The following is a 19,494-nucleotide window of genomic DNA, read 5'->3' as shown; positions in this document are numbered from 1 at the left end:
GTGGATATAGGTAGCAACGAAATAGGCAAACAAATCCAGTGGCAATGCTAACGTGCACTCATCTTGCATTCATAACATGGTGACTGCCCTTGATGAATATATTGAAAATATTTGCCAGCATTAGGAGTGTGTTTACTTATGGGTCTTATAGACCTAGCACAAGGAGTTTAACTGATGGATCAATTTTAGGTAGCATTAAAAATTTTGTGAAACCCTTTCTCTCTTCAGTAAAGCTCCTGGTGGTTATTCTACCTCATACAGGTTGGGGTTTTTGCCTTAATAATCAGCTGTATCCAAAAGTAAATTACGTGCTTCCTAGTCAGTACATCATTAACTACTTATTAGCTGCCCCAGGATTCCTTATATTTTTCTTCTTTTATACTCTGGCTTCTTTAGAAAATGAAGCTTATGGAGTCATCTTTTTTTTTTTTTTTTCCTCTCTTCTATTAGTCCCCTCATAATAACTTTTAAAGCCCATTGATCAGATTGAGTCAGCTTTGAAAGAGAAATCAGAGTCTCAGAAATACATTCTACTAGTTTTGTCTTAATCAGCAATTTTACGAAATGAACGACTTAATTAGTATCTCACAGAGAAGAAAGGACGTGTTCACAGCAAGTGCTGCACATGAGTAATGGCAGGCCAACCACCATATACATGCTGACATGTCATTTGGCTTATATATTTGGTCTAGTCAGCATGTCCTCTGCTTATTGTGAAAGAAGAGAAAATTTTGGGGCAAGGGAAAATAAAGAGAATAGGTAGAGCTGAGAGATAGAAGACAAAAATCTGCAAGACACCAAGTTTTATTAGGCTGATGGCTCACAGAGTAATTTATATCCTTTATTTCTAATTCTTACTGGATATTGCCAAATGATTGCCATTTTATCAATAAGGAACCAATGTAAGTTCATAAAAGATATGTAAAAGGCAAACTGGATCATAAACTTCATTTTTCTGCAAAGGGAGGACTGACTGCCTTTCACAGAGTACACCTCAGATGTCACGTAGGTAGTACTCAGGATTTAAACAGAAAAGTGTGTGAAACATTGATTCTTAATCCTTATATAGGCAGATGTTTGTTCATATTCATTTTTGTCCCTATACCTCAGGGATGAATCATGTGGGCTTTGAACACCTGATTCAAAGTAGTCATTAGCCAACAGCAGGTAACGTGCCTGTCTTCCCTCTCTGGCTTCCACATCTTCCTCAGAGGAATGGATAACCTACATGGACAGATTGCTGTTGATGTACAAAGTGGTGTGAACTGCTTTGCTTTACTGCAATGACCGAGAGAGTGCCTAGTGTTTGGAGAAGTAAGTTACTAATAGTAACATGGCTTGAATCTGCCTTCAGACTGATTTGTATTAAATGAAGTTCAGCTATCTTAAATTAATTTTATAGAAAGTCATCCAGTTTGCATATGGTGGTATTGTAATAACACAACATTGTTTATGAAGCATCGGTATTATTCTGTGGTGTTAATATGTTGTTTATAGGAGTATTGCTGTCTAATAACAGCTATAGTGGTACAGAGTTCTGTGGGAGAACTAAATTATTAAGATTCCATTGTCTTACCTTTACTAGCATTCAACAAATGAACATGAAAATTATCTTGGAGTGGGTAAGGATTTTTTTGCACTTTTTAAGAAGTTGAACATAGAAGGAATGGCAGGAGGCATTCAGAAGATGTGATTACTTAAAGGTGGAGTAGTAGAAATAGGAAAAAATGAAAAGAAGTGCTAGGTTCTGTACTTTAGGAGTAATGAGACAGAATTCTGTTCTAAAGTATTACAAATGACAGCAGAGAAGAGAGATGTGCATGTGTATTAGTGCAGAATGAGCAGTATTCATCATTTTCCTTTTCTGAAATGACACTAGAAAGAATACTCATTTCACTGCAAGAGGATGGAAGAGATGAGGGCTCTGAACAGATTATAAGACTCCTGTACTGTGTCATCCGTTGTCAGATTTTTATATAGTTAAAGCTTAACCCTAGGTGTACCCTCTATAAAGAAGCTCTATACTACTGAGTACCATTAATGTGAATAGTATTAATGGAAAGCAAGCTGTGAAGGAAGTGTGAATTGCTTTCCAGTACAGAAATAAGTGTGTTATTTCAGAGATATATGGAGAAAACTTTCTTAATACGGGGAAAATCGAAAGTATACTCAAGCTTAGACAAATTTTCAACTGAAGATGCTGGTCCTCTTTTGTTTCAGAAATAAATCAAAATTCCATGGTGACGGTGAATTGAGGCTTCTTAGAATTTATTGTAATTTTTTCAGGGCCAAATGGCTTTTTACCTTCAGTAAATCCTATTGCCTTCAAGTATTTTAAATACGAGCTGCTTTAGTATCTTGTGCCCTCAGCAAAAATCAGGCTACTGTCTATTACAGTCTTAACCATTTTACCTGGTCAATTTTTTCAAGTGAATGCCCTCCTGTGGAGATTTTTTTTCCAACAAATTTATATTTTCTAATAAAAAGCTATGAAACTGGAAAACATTAACGGATTTTGGCAAGAACGGTGTTTTCCAGTCAGCTTCATTCAATATGATCACTATTCTCTCAGTATCCTTAGTGTCAAAATGCTTACTAGTGTATTTTGAACCCATCTGTGACCCTGAAGTATGTTGAGCAGTAAACAAAGGAACAGAGATGACTTTTACTGTATTTTGTGATTTTATCACATGCTAGAAAACGTGTGATGAGAGTTGAAAGTCTGAAGTTAAAGTCCTCTCTAGCAGAAAACAGTATTTATACGGATTTAAAGAGGCATCTATGAGAATATGTCAAGTGCTGACAATAAACCCTGGACTTAATAATGAGTAGACCCTACTGTGCACAAGAAGAATTTAGATATTGCTCTGTTTGGTTGGTTCTTTTAATGCTAAAATATCGCATAACTTTTTTTTCTAGTTTTGTTACATTACATATATACAGCAGCATTTTATATCCAACTGATTACTCCAAAATTTGAAAAGATTTTCGATCATCTATTTAATGACAGAGTACTAGATTTATTTAAAGGCCCTTTGATATGCCTAAGTATCCATTTGTGTCAAGTTACTCTAATATTTTAATTTTGGAATGATGATTTAATTAGGATGATCTTTTGATCAAAATTTGAATGCTATGGGTGGAAAGAAAATGAGCTGGGTCTGCAGCAGGAAGATGTGCAGTGGTCAATGCATCCTCCTTTTGCATGGTCCTGGTATCTCACACAAGAGATTTTTCTGGAGGAATTTTGGCAATTGACTGACCTTTCTTCTTGAACTGGAATATATGAGCAATGGCACCTTCTCCCCATAGCTGTGCCCCTTTGTCAGTAGCAAGGATGCTTGTTTATGTGAACTCTGCTCACTTGCTTCTTGAAGGGCTCTTTGTGTTCTGTATCTTTACAATTGCCTAAGTTCTTAGGAAAAAAGGCAGCTCACCATTTAATGATCGATATTTTCTTCTTCAGCTGTGTTAACTGTTGACATCAGTGTGGTCTGGATGTTGTTTTGTAGTTTAACTTTTGATCCCTCGGGAATATTCTACTTAAAAAAGAAAGAAACTGAATCATAGATTGCAAATTGACCAAATTAATGTGCATTTTTGCAATGGAGTTTTGTAACTTCTGTTAAGCTTGACACTGTTTCTTGTTCTCTATGAACAGAGATTGACTTGTCTACAGATCACTGGAAGCTCATTCTGAAGCTAGTCTTCTTTGAAAGCAAGCTATAAGCATCCTACTTTGCCTACACATCACTTTTTAATTTGTAGAGTTGTGATATAGTCTATTTCTCCTCTCTATATAGTTCTTATGTATATGATTTTTACAAACTATGCATTTCTTGGTATTCCAAAAGTCATCTGATTGTGCATTGTTTGTAAGACTGTTAGGTCAGAAGGATTGGCCTAGGTAGACCAAAACAGAAGGACGACTTTTTGTGGCAACGTCAAGCATCATATAATGATGGATTTCATTATTGCACTACCAGAAATGCAAGAAGAAACAATTACAGAATAACAAAGCTGCATGCCTTAGCTTTTCACTTTAGGCAAGTTTTAACTGACTAAGCAAAAAGGTGTAGGTGTTTGTGAATTGTGAATCTCAGAAAGAGGGAAGTTTCTCTCTCAGTGGAACAAAGGAGAAGATAATAGAAAGAAAAGAAACTTTTTGGAGGGAAGGAACAGGAAATGCTTGACTGGAACACCTTATTTCCCCAAAAAGAGCCACTAACTATATTTTCAACTGTAAGGATGGCTGAGAGTCATAGAAATAAATCAGCTTTTTCTTGAAGAGCGTGAGGGAAATAATTTTTTTTACCCAGCTATTCTTCCATTTTACTTTCCAGAAGGGACAGTAGTATTACAAAAAGTAATCAAAGAGTTCCAGTTCCTCTCTCTCTAAAACACAGAGAAGAATGCAAGTTTCCTTTGCTCTTCAGGTGTCTTTGCACACAAACTATGTGAATTACTTTATAGATTCCTTGACAAATAGCTGTCACTAACAACTCTTTTCAATTCACATTTTACTTTTTGTTGTTTATCACTTCTTCAGAATTACATGCATTACTATATTTCTTGTATTCCGACCACAGTAGTGCATGTCAACATTCCATAAATTTGGTTGTGTAATAGCTTGAAACTCACAGTTTATAAAATAGTTGGATATGTATACTAATATACAGGTATCGAGTTATTTGCTGGTGAAAGATGTTATCAGACTTATTAATGAAATGCTTTGTTCAGTTTAGCCTCAGATTTTATTGATAGTTATTTATGAAAGAATGTGTCAGCACTAGAATTAAAATAAATCTGGTTTTTAATGCTATTTGAGTCAATTTTATGAGACACATAATATATATTAATTATGCATTATTTCATACATACTTGTAATGCTGTCTTTTTAAAGAGAAGATTTCACTTTAGAGTAGATTTCATTTCATTTAATTTCATAGTTTTATTTAACACTTAACATCCCGGTCTTTGGGTTGTGGGTATTCTACTGTTTCCTACTTTACCTTAGGGTTTATAGACCCTTTTTTTGGGTCTGTATGGGAGTTTTCCTCCCATTTCTTCACATACCTGTAATATTTAGCTTTTCTTCTTTGTTTTTGCATTGACTGTTCTTCAGGAAAGTTACATTTTCAATGAGATTGTTGAACCATTCTGAAACAACAGTAACATGATAATAAACACTGAATTTCTTTGGATAACTCTTTGTTTCCTAATATTCCTCTTATTCTGGGGGGAATGTAGAAATGACAGTCTTTCCTCACATTCTGGTCCTTGTCACTAGTTGGGTTTTTTTGTAACAACTGCCACGCTTGAGGGAATTCATCTTGCTCACAAAATTTCATGATCTCAAGAACCAATTTCTACTGCTATCTCCAAGTCTCTTATGATTACTTTTTTCTACCTGGAATGGAAACTCAGGCTATTCAAGGCCTAGAATGTACACCTGACTGAATTAATGCAAAATCGGATTCTCTCGGAAAATATTAGGAAAGTTAGGACAGGTAAGAAATATAACCATGCAAAATAAGGCTTTTGTAGGGAAGCAGTAAAGCAGCACACATCCTTGCATTACTTTACATTGCAAAATTGAATTTTGTTTTTGGGTACTGAAGAGGATAAAGCCTGTAGTTCAATACAAGGCTTCTGTGTTTTATTTTATTTTGCAAAACAGTTGCCTTATTTAGTTCCCTCGTTTTCTTAGAGTAATCTGAAGCTGAATTATTTTCTGCGTGATCACTGAATGTGTAATTTAAGTTCACCCAGAAACTCTGAACATCACAAACCAAAGTGGAGAGTTCAGTAGAACTCTGACAGATAAATGGTTCAAATTAAAGCAGATTAAAATAGGAATGGTTGTTATTTTGGTCCTCATTTTTTTTTTCCTTTTTCTTGTATAAGTTAGTAGCAATGGAATGGTACATCATATGAATAGGAGGATATTCTTACCACTGGGAAACACCTCAAATGACTTGGTATTGCAAGCACATCATGGTAGATCTGTAGATTATTAACACATTTGAGATCATAACACAGACATGCCTTTTTTCTAAATGCTTTGGCTGAACCAAATAATGAAAAGGAACCAGATCTTTTATTATTTCTTTAGCTGTGTTATGTGTATTTCCTTAGATGTGAACTTAGGAACCAAAATCAGATGCTTAGCATGTTTCACTTTAATTTTTTTCCTGTCTTTGTATCATCCATCAAACTCAAGCTCAGTCATGACAAATGGATTTTCAAAGCATTGCACTGACTGCCTATCCCCAAAGAAGCTTGAACGGCCGCAAAGATTCTTCCTTCCTCCCACAAACGAGAATAAATAAAATAAACTTATGGTAGCCAGAATGGTCTTCAGGCTGAGTTCAGAAGTGAGAAATGGGAGTATGTGCTCTTGTTGTTTATTATTAGATTCTAGGGACTGAATTGAAAATTGTGGAAAAAAGTAATACTTTGCTCATCTGCTGTTTCTTGTGGGGTGTTTTGTCTTAAAAAAGGGTCTGTTAGATATTATTACGAGATCACACATTATTTTACAATCAAAAGCACTAAATACTATCTGAGAAACTCTCATGAGAGATTTTTCCTTTTTATTAAAACACTATTAAAAAATAAGAATGGGGTTAGAAAAAAATCACTGAGCACTTTTTGTCAATTGTTTTGTTATTTATTTATATATTTATTCAGTATGAACTTAGCTCACTCTCAGTACTGTTTTACAAAAGATGGTGTTCACCAGGCATGAATTCAATAACGACCACAGCTCATTCACTCTACTTTCACATCAGCGTAGATCCAATAATCTAGAAAGGGTCACTTATGAGCTATCTGTTAATATCTATACTGTAAAATGGTATTTCCTTGATTTCACTAAATAGAAACTGATAGAGGCACAAAACACACGCAACATGACTTCTCATTTTTACAGTCCTGAAGGGAAGCAAATGCTAAACTAAAATGGTAAATAGCCCATTTATAGGAAAAAAACCCAAAACAAACCAAACAAAACTCAGACCTTGAAAGTCTGCCAAGTTTAGTCATTAGCACTTGGTATGCTTTCTGTGTTAGCTGCAGGAATCAGATGGTACCAACACAACTTCAGATGGTGCACTTAACACTTTGCTCAATTATTTTGAATATTCTGATTCCCTGTCTTTGTTCTTTGAATGCACTTTGAATGTTCTACATAACACTACATTTACATTTATTTTTGTCTAGTTGCAATTGTTCTATAAAAGCCTAAGCACAAAGTCATAATATTTTTTTTTTGTAAATGGGCACATAAATGTTGACATTGTGCATGCAAGAAATAGAAAGACAGACTGTGTTGAGTAGAGAGCTCCAATGAATATTAACAGCATTTTTTTTAATATTGCACCACTAAACAGTTAAAAGCAAATGTCTTTGTATCCAGCCATTAGTGGCTAGCTCACTAATGAATATGTTAAACTTTGTGAATTTTAATCAGGAAAACACATAAAAGTTTAAAAATCAGTATGAATCAAAGAATTTCAAATGTTAATTAATTTTTGGCTTTATCAAGTCTCTTTACCAAGGAAAAACTTTTTGGAAGATTTTCTTCCCCCAGAAGTTATTTTACCCCTTGTTTTATTTTGGTTTTGTATAATGGTTATTAATGAGATGGTAGTAATGAGAGAAAAGAGAGAACGTTAATTTTATAAGGTCTCCAGCTGTTGATATTATTGAATGTCTGATTCTTATTCTTTAAGATCAAAACAGGATTAGCACAGAAAAACAGGAAAAGAGAAGGCTATCAAAGGCAGAAAATGCAGCTTCTGCCTCTGGGGAGGTTTCATTTGTAACCTAGTTCCTACACAAAACACAAAGCAAGAACATGAACTTATGAGCTATTATCATATCTGGCAAAATCCCACGGTCGTTGGGGATTGTTTAGGATAGGGCTTTAGGTCAAGGAGCCATAGCAGTGCTCATACCAGGTAGAGTTGTCTACGGCAGACCAACCGGTCTCATAAAAGATAAGATGTTAAGAGACTATCTTCAAGGTGAAGTGAAAAACCAAGCCCGAACAAAAATCACTGTAGTGTTGATTTCAAGAAGAGTATAAACTACTCGTCAGGTCTTCAGATTAAAATGAAACCAAACCAAAGCAAAACAAAAACCCTTCGCAAAAAAGACCTTAAAACAGCTCACTTTCTCCTGAATGTACCTTTCATCAATAATTATGTAATGCTCTTATACTGGTTAAATCAAAGCTACCTTCCCTAGCACTGCCTCCTGAGTTGGGCAGTGACTCACGATGCAGATTTAGAAATTTGTGTTCTCCATGGCCATGGATAGTCCCAACACCCCAGCATTCATCAATTCAATTTAAGCTCTCTGAGTGAATGTGACAAGTGGTGTAGACCTCGTCTGAACACTATTTTCCAGTTTATGTAGAATATGAGCACATTCTTTGAGTTTAGACTTTGGGACCACAGATCACCACAAAGGCTGAATAGCATCAAGGTTTGAGTCGCTTCCTGAGCAGTCCTACCTTAGATTTATAATGTGTGGAGCATTAGAATAGATTATTTCTCAAAGAAGAAAGCGTTCCATTTTCATGGGAAAATACAAGCTTAGGGAAAAGGGACGTATTGGGGAAAAGTGTCAAAACATTTACTGGGATAGAGTTACTGCCTCCAAACTTTTGGTCAATAGGGAGGAAACTAGCCACTTCACAATAACTTGCTTTCAGCAGTTGAAAATGCAGGAAACCCAGAATCAGAGTAATTATTTGATCAAAGATTTCTGCATCTTACATACTCACCAACAGACTATTACATGTCTGACAGCTTCAACAGATCAGAATAATGAGATTATTCCCCAAATCTAGCTTTCAAAAAACTAAATTTGTTTTAGTCACATTTTAATTTCCCAGTACTTCTCTAACAATATGGATTTGATAAAACTCATTTTTAAACTGTCCTACGTTATATGCATTAACTCTGATATTATTTTGGAGAATGATACTTATGTTTACATGTATTCTTTGTAGTGTTGTACACACGTTCAGCAATTGAACGCATTTTCAGTACGTATCTAACATTTTAGGCTATCTAAATATGTCTGTCAGACTTAAAGTTCTCAGCGTCTGTCACATTTTACATCAACAGTATTAAAAGAGTTGTGCAAGCATTGCAGATAGAAACTTGTGTGATTTAGAGTTATATTTAAACTGATCAAATATGAGCAAGTGAGTTCAAGACATAAGCCAAGCACATTCTTACCTGTTTCAGCTGGCATAACTGCCCCGAAAATCTTCAGCAGCTGTTTTACCATAGCACACAGATTACAGGAGAGCCTGCCTGCCTCCATCTCTGAAAAAATCAGTTTGACTTGACTGTGTTGCAGAATCCACAGAACTTTGATGAGTTAATCTGTGGTGCTTCTGTGCTGTTCACGTCAGTGGAATATTACTGTCAAGTCTGTTGTCCACTCCGAAAAGTTCCTTTGAGAAGGGAAACATGGGAAGGAAAGGCATATAATTCTTGTGTGCGTGAGGAAGAGGGAGGAAGAAATGATTTAAATACTTGCATGTTGTCATAGCGTACACACTCAGAGAAAATCACTCCACTCCAGTAAAGTTATGTTGAAAAAAATAGGCCATATATATTTATGAATTTTCTTTACACTGGCAAATAAATTCAGGTGAAAAATTAAGAATAACTATAAAGGAAATAAAAAGCATTCTTTCTAGGTCATGAGCTTTCCAACTATTTTTCAAGGAAGGTGTATGTGAGCTCCGGAGCGCTTTACACACAAGTACATTATCCATCATTTTGCTGTTTTCTAGAAATTGCAGCACTAACAGAATTCTGTGAAATTTCTTTATGAATACTATTAAACTGCCATTTAACTTTGGTTGGACATTCAAAAAATGATGCAGTTCAAATTCTGTATAAAATAATGGATAGGTTTAAAGACCAATTAACAGCCAGTTTGTGCTAACCAGCATGACTGGAAGTACACGGACATCCAAATTCTTCAGAAATAGCTATGGCAATTTATGGAACAAAGTGCTTTAAAAGAAGTGCATACCCATTCCTATTCCTGTTTGTACTTTTCTTGTTGATGAAATTACGACAGTAAAATAAGCTCTGTCATGACTTAATATGTACAGAAGGATTATATGAATGTTACCTTATAGTGCAGTAATGAAAAGAAAATAATACAGTTACAATTCAGTTACGCTTGTGTGTAAGGACAAATGTATATTGTAAAGATATAACTGGTTTATGGAAAACTAAGCAAGTTAGCTGTGTCATTCCAGTAACTTTAAACTAATTAGTCAAGTCACATTCTTTGCCACTTTTCGAACTGTTGTAAGTTGAAAGATCGCTGGCAGCCCTTAAAGCACAGAGAAAAAAAATATTCTGCATTATAATTTCAGTCATTTAACTAAACTGTTTATGATAAAAACAATTGTAAAAATTTATTTACAAAGGCATTGCAATTTTAAAAGGATTTGCGATGAAATCTTTATTTTTGTTCAATTATTAACTTAGATTTGCCAAGCATAAACAGGGTTTGTTGACCTGCAATAACTTTGAATTCAGTATAATAACACAGCAGTGTTTGTTTCGCTAGTTATAAAAAGCAAATTCATGTCTCTGTGTGGTAGCCCAGCTATCCTGGGCTGCATCAAAAGAAACGTGGCCAGCAGGTCAAGGGAGGTGATTCTGCCCCTCGGCTCTGCGTTCATGAGACCCCACCTGGAGTACTGTGTCCAGCTCTGGAGCCCTCAGTACAGGAAAGACATGGCCCTGTTAAGCGAGTCCAGAGAAGGGCCATGAAGATGATCAGAGGGCTGGAGCACCTCTCCTATCAGGATGGGCTGAGAGAGTTGGGGTTGTTCAGCCTGGAGAAGAGAAGGCTCCGGGGAGACCTTATACGCAGCCTTTCAGAACCTAAAGGGGACCTACAGGAAAGATGGCGACAGACTTTTTAGCAGGGCCTGTTGCAATAGGACAAGGGATAATGGCTTTAATGTAAAGAGGGAATATTCAGACTAACTATAAGGAAGACATTTTTTACAATGAGAGTAGTGAAACACTGGCACAGGTTGCCCAGAGAGGTGGTAGATGGCTCATCCCTGGTAACGTTCAAGGCCAGGCTGGACAACCTGATCTAGTTAAAGATGTCTGTGCTCATTGCAGGGCAGGTTAGACTAGATGACCTTTAAAAGTCCCTTCCAACCCAAACTACTCCATGATTCTACGATTCTCTGATTCTATAACGATGGTATATTTTTCTTCTAAGTACTTCCTAAATGATGAACAGTTCCATAAATGAACAGTAATTTTCAGTGTAGCATTTTCAAGCATGTATCTGCCTCTCTGTGATAGATGGTAGTCTTCTGCTGATGTTCAGAGACATTTTCAAATAGAATCATATTCTTCTGTTGAGGATGATCCAGATGTAGTTTTTGAAAAGCTCTTGCCTACTCCGTGTCTAATTACAAGATGGATACAGTCTACAAACTGGGGTATGATACAAATATTCAGTGTTTTGCTCTTGTTCTCTCTGAAGGGCTTTAAAAATCATAGCCCACCTTAATAACCCTTACACTGTTAAATTCCATGTTTATGGAATTTAACACAGGTTTATATACCTGTGTTTATGTTCCACACAGGTATATGACATGGAAAATATTAGTCTCTCACTACTTTTGTCAAAGAAATTGATTTAGAAATCCTGTATATAAAATTATTCTCATATTCTTCCAAATATACCTTTTCCTAAAAAATTCCACTGATTAACAGTTTAGATTAACTATCCTGCCCACCCCCCCTTACCTTGCTGGATTTACTAATGCCTACAAAGCTCTCATAGTGTTTTCCTTTACTTGGTATGTCTGGGATGAAGTTAATTTTCTTCACAGCAGCCCTCATAGTGCCGTGTATTAGATTGGTGACGAAGACAGTGTTGGGTTTTAGCTATTGCTGAACAGTACCTGCACGGCATGAAGGCCTTTTCTTTTTCCCACTCTGTCTCCCTCAAAGCAAGAATTTGGGACGGGACACGGCCAGGACAGCTGAGCCGAACTGACCAAAGGGATATCCCATACCATATGACATTGTGCTCAGCAATAACAGCCGGGGGAAAGGAGGATGAAGAGGAGGACACTGGTGGTTAAGGCACAGCCCTCTTGCGTGTGCCAGTTTCCAGGAGATGGCAGGGCATCTGCCTGCTGGTGGGAATTAGTGAATGAATTCCTGCTGAATTCCTGGGTGGGTGTGAGCAAGCAACTGGGTGGGCACTTACTGGCTGTCCAGGGTCAACCCACCACAGTTCCTTAGTAAAACAACTCGAAAAAAATTGACAACGTCCAATTTTCTAGGAGCAACTGTTTCTAATCAGTAAGACTGAAAACGCTTGACATTTCTTTTTTAGCTTTCCTTGAACAGTAATGATGCTGCACTTTAACCATATGGTGTAATGTCTATGCTACTTTTTCTATCAGAGGTCCCTGGGGAAGGTAGCAGAAAGCCATCTTTTCTGCAGGGAGGGCTTTGAATTAAAAAAACCCAACAAAACAGTATTGTTCCAATGTTAGCACAGGAATTGTATAGTATCTGGATTATGGTATGCTAGTTTGCACTATGGGTAATTGAATGACCTTTTTAGTGCCAGCTACTTGATCAGGGGATAAGTTACAATTTCTGTTTATAATACTGCTTCATATAGGAGCATATTTAATCCCAGCGAAAGCCACATATGCCTATGTAGGAAACTATAGTCTTTTACTGTACTATTCACTCAAAATCAACAGATCTGTTTTTCAGGTCAAAAGTTACCATACAGGAACAGTTAATATTATTGTGTGATACAGTAATTACTACCTTGGTTCTTGAGACCAAATTCTAACAGCCTTTCTAATTTTTAACTAAGTAAAAGGGAAATTCCAGTCAATAATTTCACTGAGAGTTTTGCGTATTTTGGTCATTGTTGCCAAAACAGTTTGGTTTTTAAAGAACAAGTGAGCAATGGTCAGGTTTGTTTTGTCTGACTGCGAACTAAGGTAGCCCTTTGTGATTTTCAGCAAGCTATATTTCAAATAAGCATTAAGATGTGTGAAAGGTTGTTCAAACTATGACCTTTTCAAAACTGCCGTCGCTGTGATGCACATTTCCTGCTCTTGGTGACACTGGGTAACACATTTGACAGAATAGAGGATTGCCTGCTGCGCTGCAATTGAAAAGCAATCAACCATTTGAATAAAGGTCCATGTATCTGTGATGAGGCAAACGTGTCATTTCCCACTTTGTTTTAGAGGATACACTGTTTGCCACTGGTTAGATGTTAAATGAATAATAAACATTTTTCAAAAGACAAAGATAACATGTGAGAAAGAAAAACACGGTAAATGCTAGGTACATCTAAGGGTGTAATTGAAAGTAATGAACTGCCGTCTTGAAACTGCTCAAAGGACATCAGTCTGTATTTACACGTAGACCCAGCAGTGCTCTTATTCCAGATCTGTTCAGCTGTTTATTTCAGATGTGTGTATGTTTTCCGTTCTCCTGCATAAGGCAAGTAGTGTGTCTTAAGCCCACAGATAGTTTTACCAATGTGATGGTCACTGGTCTTCCTCATAAGGAGGATCATCAACAAAGGGGATGTTTATAAGGCTTAGTATAGTACCAGAAGGTCACCTCCTAGCAGTGAAAGAGACTTTGGCAACACTTTCTTGGCTCCCCCGAGCACACGAACAGCCTCAGCGAGGACAGTAATTTCACCTGGGGGGAACCCGCAGATCCCTGGGCTATGAGGTTGCACACAAGCCCCTGCTGCTGGGCCCTGGGCACAGGGCCAGAGCATCGCCCAGCACCGCTTTGGTGACACGGTTAATTGTGATTCAGGCAGAAATCCGACCGGGGCGCTACTCCGGAGGGAAGGCCGGGCCGCCGAGCTGTCGCAGGCATTTGTTATGCTCCGACGGCGCTGGGACTGGGTGAGGAACTTTATAGAGGCAGGAATCCACAGAAGGTCGTCTTAATCGCAGGAAGAGAGCGCCGGGCGGCTGCTGAGCCTCCAGGTGCGGGACGGGGAGGGGAGGGGAGCCGGGGCCAGGGGAGCCCAGGCCAGGGGAGCCCAGGGCAGCCGAGCCCGCCCGCGGCCGCCCCGCAGGAGCCGGGGAGCGGCGGGAGTGGAGCAAGGCCATAAAGCGACCGCTCGGGCAGGAAGGAGGAGCAGCTCAGGGAGGGGGAGGCGCAGGTGAAGGGTCCGGAAGGTGAGGAAAAAGTTTCTGTCTAATAACCCGAAGATGTTTTTGTGTAGTGCCCGTTGTGATTTCATGTCTTCTCTTTCTCTTATATGGCGTTTTGGTCCCTGTCTTCAGTTTTATTCAAGTAGAAGGGGCTATGATTTGATTTTTCTGAGGAAGCTAAATTCCGTGAAGCTTGCTTAAGAGCTGCAGGGCGCTGGTAAGGGAAAGGGATTGACGTGGGCAAAGTTGTCTCTGACCAAGAGATGCACTTTTTTGGAGGATATCAATATTTCAGGTTAATAGCTGGGTATGCAACTTTACAGTTCTTCTTGTTATTACAGTTTTTTTCTTTTACTCACTGTAGTTTTGCATTTTTATTCCTTTAGAAGTGTGGCACTTTTTTCCTATTTTCTTTCTAATTTACCTTTACAGGGGAATAAGAAAATCACTTTATCTGAATACACAAGGCAGGCATTCTACCAAGTGTATTTAGCCTGACTTTTAAAGTTTAAAAAAAAAAAAAGCATGTGTAGTCATAATTTCTGTGTCTATTTCTGTTAGTCAGCCCTCACAGATAAACGTTGAGCACACCAGGAGATTTCAGTCAAATTCTAAGCAGGTGCAAGTCCTTACGGTACTTCCAGTCCCCCTACAAAGAGGAGGCTTTCTTTGTGTGCGAGGTTGTGGGGGGGTGTGCATGCTGATATGAACTTCTGTATTGCCTCGGTCTCTGAGAAACTTTGAAGTGATCCAAATTGCTGCTTTCAGTGACAGGTAGGTCTAGCAGAGTTATGGAAAAGAGTATGTGACAAGGAATTGCTTGACAGGGCTGCTAAGAGGAGCTCTTTCTGGTGTGGAAACAGGAATAGCTCACTCTTGTTCTATCCCTTTCAAAGCAGGTTTGCACCTCCGCCCTTGAAAGCCTCCTGGGAGGAAGAACAATATTCTAACAAAGGTTTATTTCTGCCCTGAATTTTTTAAGAGGTCCTGCTGTACAACTATTTTACACTTTTAAATCATTAGTAAATATTGATTTAAGTAAACTTTACCTTGTTTTACCTCTGTGCAATTGTTGTCTTGAACTCCATGGTTTTTACTCCTGCTTTGTGGTTTAAACTGTTCCTCACACTTTATCCACTAATTTTATTAACTTTTTTTTTTGTAACTGAATACGCACAGGCCATTTTGTTGTCGTTAGAGTGATGTAACACATTCTTGTGCCTATATATTCGTCATCTTCCAAAGTTCTTTCAGCTCCTATCTTGTTACTTCAACATTACAAGGTTATACCTTAACAGTGCAAGGCAGCAGAGTCCCTCAGATTTGTTAATCTATAGTTCCATATGTTGTTGAGCTCCTCAGAAAAACTCTTCGTGTGACCAGCCTTTTGTGAATAGTCATGTAGTAATTTTCATCTTGTAGTTAGTGTTATGAAAGACTGTTTAAATTGAAGATGCTCTGTAATTGTTACGAATAAGTCAGTCACAGAAAAAGAAAAAAGTGCATGTTCTCATGAGCCTTTTGCATGCTAAAACATCCGCTTAATTCCCAAGTGTAAATGATGCAATTTTCACCTAAAACTTGCTCAACTTTGGGTGCTGTTGAACTGGCCTTTAGCTAGGAAACACGTATGAGGAATCAGTAGTGACATCGTGAAAGTGTATTTATTACAATTTGTCTTAAAAGAAAAGTCAAAGCCATTTAGCTTTCTCGAAGAGTTTTTTAAGTAAAAACTCTTGTTTTTGTTTGTTCTTCCATTTTATGTCTGTTTAGATTCTCTTGAAACTTAAACTCTAAAAAAAACTATGCGACTGCTTTGGCTGTCTTGGGCATAATACAATTTTAATGATATTTCTTAAAGTGTGGGGTTTTTTTTTAAACTTAAGACTATGATAATGAGGATAATTTGAGGAACGACTGAGGGAGCTGGGGTTGTTCAGCCTGGAGAAGAGGAGGCTGAGGGAAGACCTTATCACCCTCTACAACTACCTGAAAGGAGGTTGTAGAGAGATGGGGGCTGACCTCTTCTCCCTGGTGACAAGTGATAGGACAAGAGGAAACGGGTTCAGGTTATGTCAGGGGAGGTTTAGATTAGATATTAGGAAACATTTTTTCACTGAAAGGGTTATTAAACATTGGAATAGGCTGCCCAGGGAGGTGGTGGATTCACCATCCCTGGAGGTGTTTAAAAAAAAAAAAAAAAGGGTAGATGTGGTACTTAGAGACATGGTTTAGAAGTGGCTTTTGTCAGGGTGGGTTAATGGTTGGACTTGATGATCTTATAGGTCCCTTCCAACCTCAGCGATTTGATGATTCTATTCTATAATTTAGATGTTTCCTGACTTACTTTCAAATTGAACAAAGTACGTTTCATTTTCCATAGTATTATAGACGCTCTCAGAATGCGTAGGCATTACACTTTTTTGGCTGAAAATTCAGAGTAAGCTAACATAGCTAATATGGGTGCACACTTTCCTATTGTGTTGTGGCACTTGACACATGGAGACTTACCTATCGCATAAGCAATACCAATTAAATTGCTGCGAAAAGATTATCATTCATGGGTAGGTTATTTGTCATCTTGAGTTACTTGTTCTCAGTCTCTTAATATTGAATATGTTAGGCTGCCTATCTTCTCTACTAAATTACTGAATTATGAATTCCAAATATAGGAATCGAAGTTCATCTTGGACTAGCTTACTTTCTAAATCTAGAGGCTTAGATAGAAGAACAGCCTTCAGAAAAACTCAATGTTTCTTTGTTTGTTAGCTTGGGGGGGAGGTGGTGGTGGCGCTCTGCTGAAAGGGTGCTGCAGGAGACCTACAGAGTCCCAGGAGACTTACCTATACTGGCATTAAAAAAAAAAAAAAAAAATCCACACAACCAAAAAAACCCAAAAGAAACAAAGCCATACAAAAAAAAAAACCCAAAAAACTTCTGTTATCATGCTCTCAAAAGTATATCACCATTAATAATAATTCCAGGTAGGAAAAGTAATAGTGGTGATTTCCTGAGATGCATTGGAGTAGTCAGGTTTTCATGAATGGGCTGCAGTTCACAGCCCATATGGGTTTAAAAGCCGGTTTCTTGTTTGATAATGACAAGATTCCTGTAGCTTTGTACCCAAACAGGAAGCAGCTCTATTCCAGGATGAAAATTATTGCCACCTAAAGGAACTACCCTTTTTGGAAACATAAAATAAAATGAAGGATTTGCCAAATACAGTGATTCTTGTAAGTTGGGCTGGAACAATGAAAAGCAGCAGAAGTTGGTTTTATTTGAGGGCTAGGTTGTGCAGTTGAGTTTTCATTCCTCCTACCATGATACGGACAAGGAGACAGCTGGAACTTGATGAAAAGTATATTAGGCGAGAGTCCCGAATATCCTGCAATACCTCTGCCGCTCAGAACAAACACTCAGGTCTGTCTAACCAAACGCAGTGGATCAGAACAGTAATGAAGCTGTGGTTTACTTGCCTTTATCAACTAAACCTTGTTATGATTACAGTGAGCTAAGACTTGAAGATGATGCATTTGTGTGAACAAAAAGGTTACTGGTATTGTTGTATCAGCATGTTTGGGTCAAGCATTTTGCTTTGTTTTTTTAAGTTCTGACAAAAAATGGTAGTGCTTTTTATGCATAGCTAGTAAGCACCCCTTACTAAGGCTGTTCAAAACATCTGGTATCTCCTTTGTTTCACTGGCTTATTCCTCTGTGAATTTGAAATCTGACTGTCCCAGTATTTCATGAATAATTCCCCAGAAATGTAAAGAAGAAACATAAGTATCCGTGGGAAAACTTCTCTCAGTAGTACTTAAAATAGCTCTTTGCAGTTGTTTTGTTATTATTGAGTTGCAGCAGTTAGTGCTTTATCACTTGCTCAGGTGAAAGAAAAAAAAAAATCCAAGATGACTGCATGTGCTGTGCACCTTTGGCTAGTTTGATTTGTTCCTCCACAATAAAGTTAGTATTCAGAGCTAACCGGTGAAGATCAGATTCATGCCATTACATATAACCTTATTTTCTGTTGGTAGTCTTAAAATTTGTAGATTTCTGTGTCACTAGCTTATTTAAAAATGTTTTTACTTATGTCTAAACCCATTTATATTTATATCACAGTAGCTATTTCACATTTATTGGTTTATTTACATTTTCAGAATTGGGTGCACTTTTAGTTCAAATTTGTATCAAAGTTATGTTTGTGAACGTTTTGTCACCTCATCTGAAATTGGCCAGATTTTATTTATTTTTTGTTATGAGTAATTTGGTAACCACTAGTTGGTGGACTTTTTAAGAATAAACGTTTAAGCTGTTTCTTCTTAAATATGTACTGTAAAACACTTGAAACACTGCATATCTGCTCCTTTTCATCAAATACTTCAGAAGATCTTCAAGTTCCTAAATTAAAAATAGCACAGAGCAGTGCTTGTTAAACATGCTGAAGGCATTAAAAATAGCTGAACTTAAAGCAAAGACTGTATCAGAAGAAAGAATCCTGCTTCTGTTGAGGTCAATGGGAATTTTACTATCAACTTCAATAGAAAGAGTTGTGTATGCAGTGATTTATGCAAATATATGTATTGTTTTGGGATAGTTAATGGTGTAAAATGGAGACATTTATAAAACATTTCATAACAAAGTAATATAGATTTTCATTAGGGCAAAAACCTTGCTTGTTTACTGATGTACATGATTGGTATACTCTGACTCATACCAATATCAATATATGTTATGCAAATCATTCTCCCTCATCTGAAAGTAGCTGTTTTGCATTCAGGCATCACATTCAATTATAGTACTAAAATGAAGTCCCAAGTGAAGTTTTAAATTGGTTTCTACTTTCACAGCAATATACAGCACAGTGCATTGTTGAGTCACCACACACACCTCTCGATATTTCAGAGCGGTTGTCAGATTGAGATCTTTATCTTCCAATTCAGAAAGCAGAAATAATAATGATTTATGGACTTTGGCCTCAAACTGCAACAATTCCATCACTTCAAAGAAGTCCTGTAATTCTTTAGCATGTGTACATGATCTGTGCCGTAAAGTACTCTTGGACATTGCAAGACTTTATTTAAGGTTAATGGTAGTATCAGGAAACTGGATTTACCTTAATTTCTGTCACTTAACATCTGTTGCTTGTATATAGTGGCAATTATGTTGTCACAAGAAGTAGTATTTTCAAAAAGTTATGGGAATTCCTTAATGTTGAACTGGGTTTGCCCCTTTCAAGTCAGTTTGACGCATAAGAAGCG

General features: G+C 37.4%; 1 protein-coding gene across 2 annotated transcripts in view; it reads left to right on the top strand.

Moving 5' to 3' along the window:
- FSTL5 (follistatin like 5) overlaps positions 1–19,494 on the top strand; it is a 317,506-nt gene that overhangs the window by 76,227 nt on the left and 221,785 nt on the right. The gene's annotated exons all lie outside the window — the stretch shown is intronic.

Source organism: Chroicocephalus ridibundus, chromosome 5 (genome assembly GCF_963924245.1).
Source record: "Chroicocephalus ridibundus chromosome 5, bChrRid1.1, whole genome shotgun sequence".
Taxonomy (NCBI): domain Eukaryota; kingdom Metazoa; phylum Chordata; class Aves; order Charadriiformes; family Laridae; genus Chroicocephalus; species Chroicocephalus ridibundus.
Note: the sequence above shows the minus strand (reverse complement) of the source record. Positions and strands in the feature narration are given on the sequence as shown.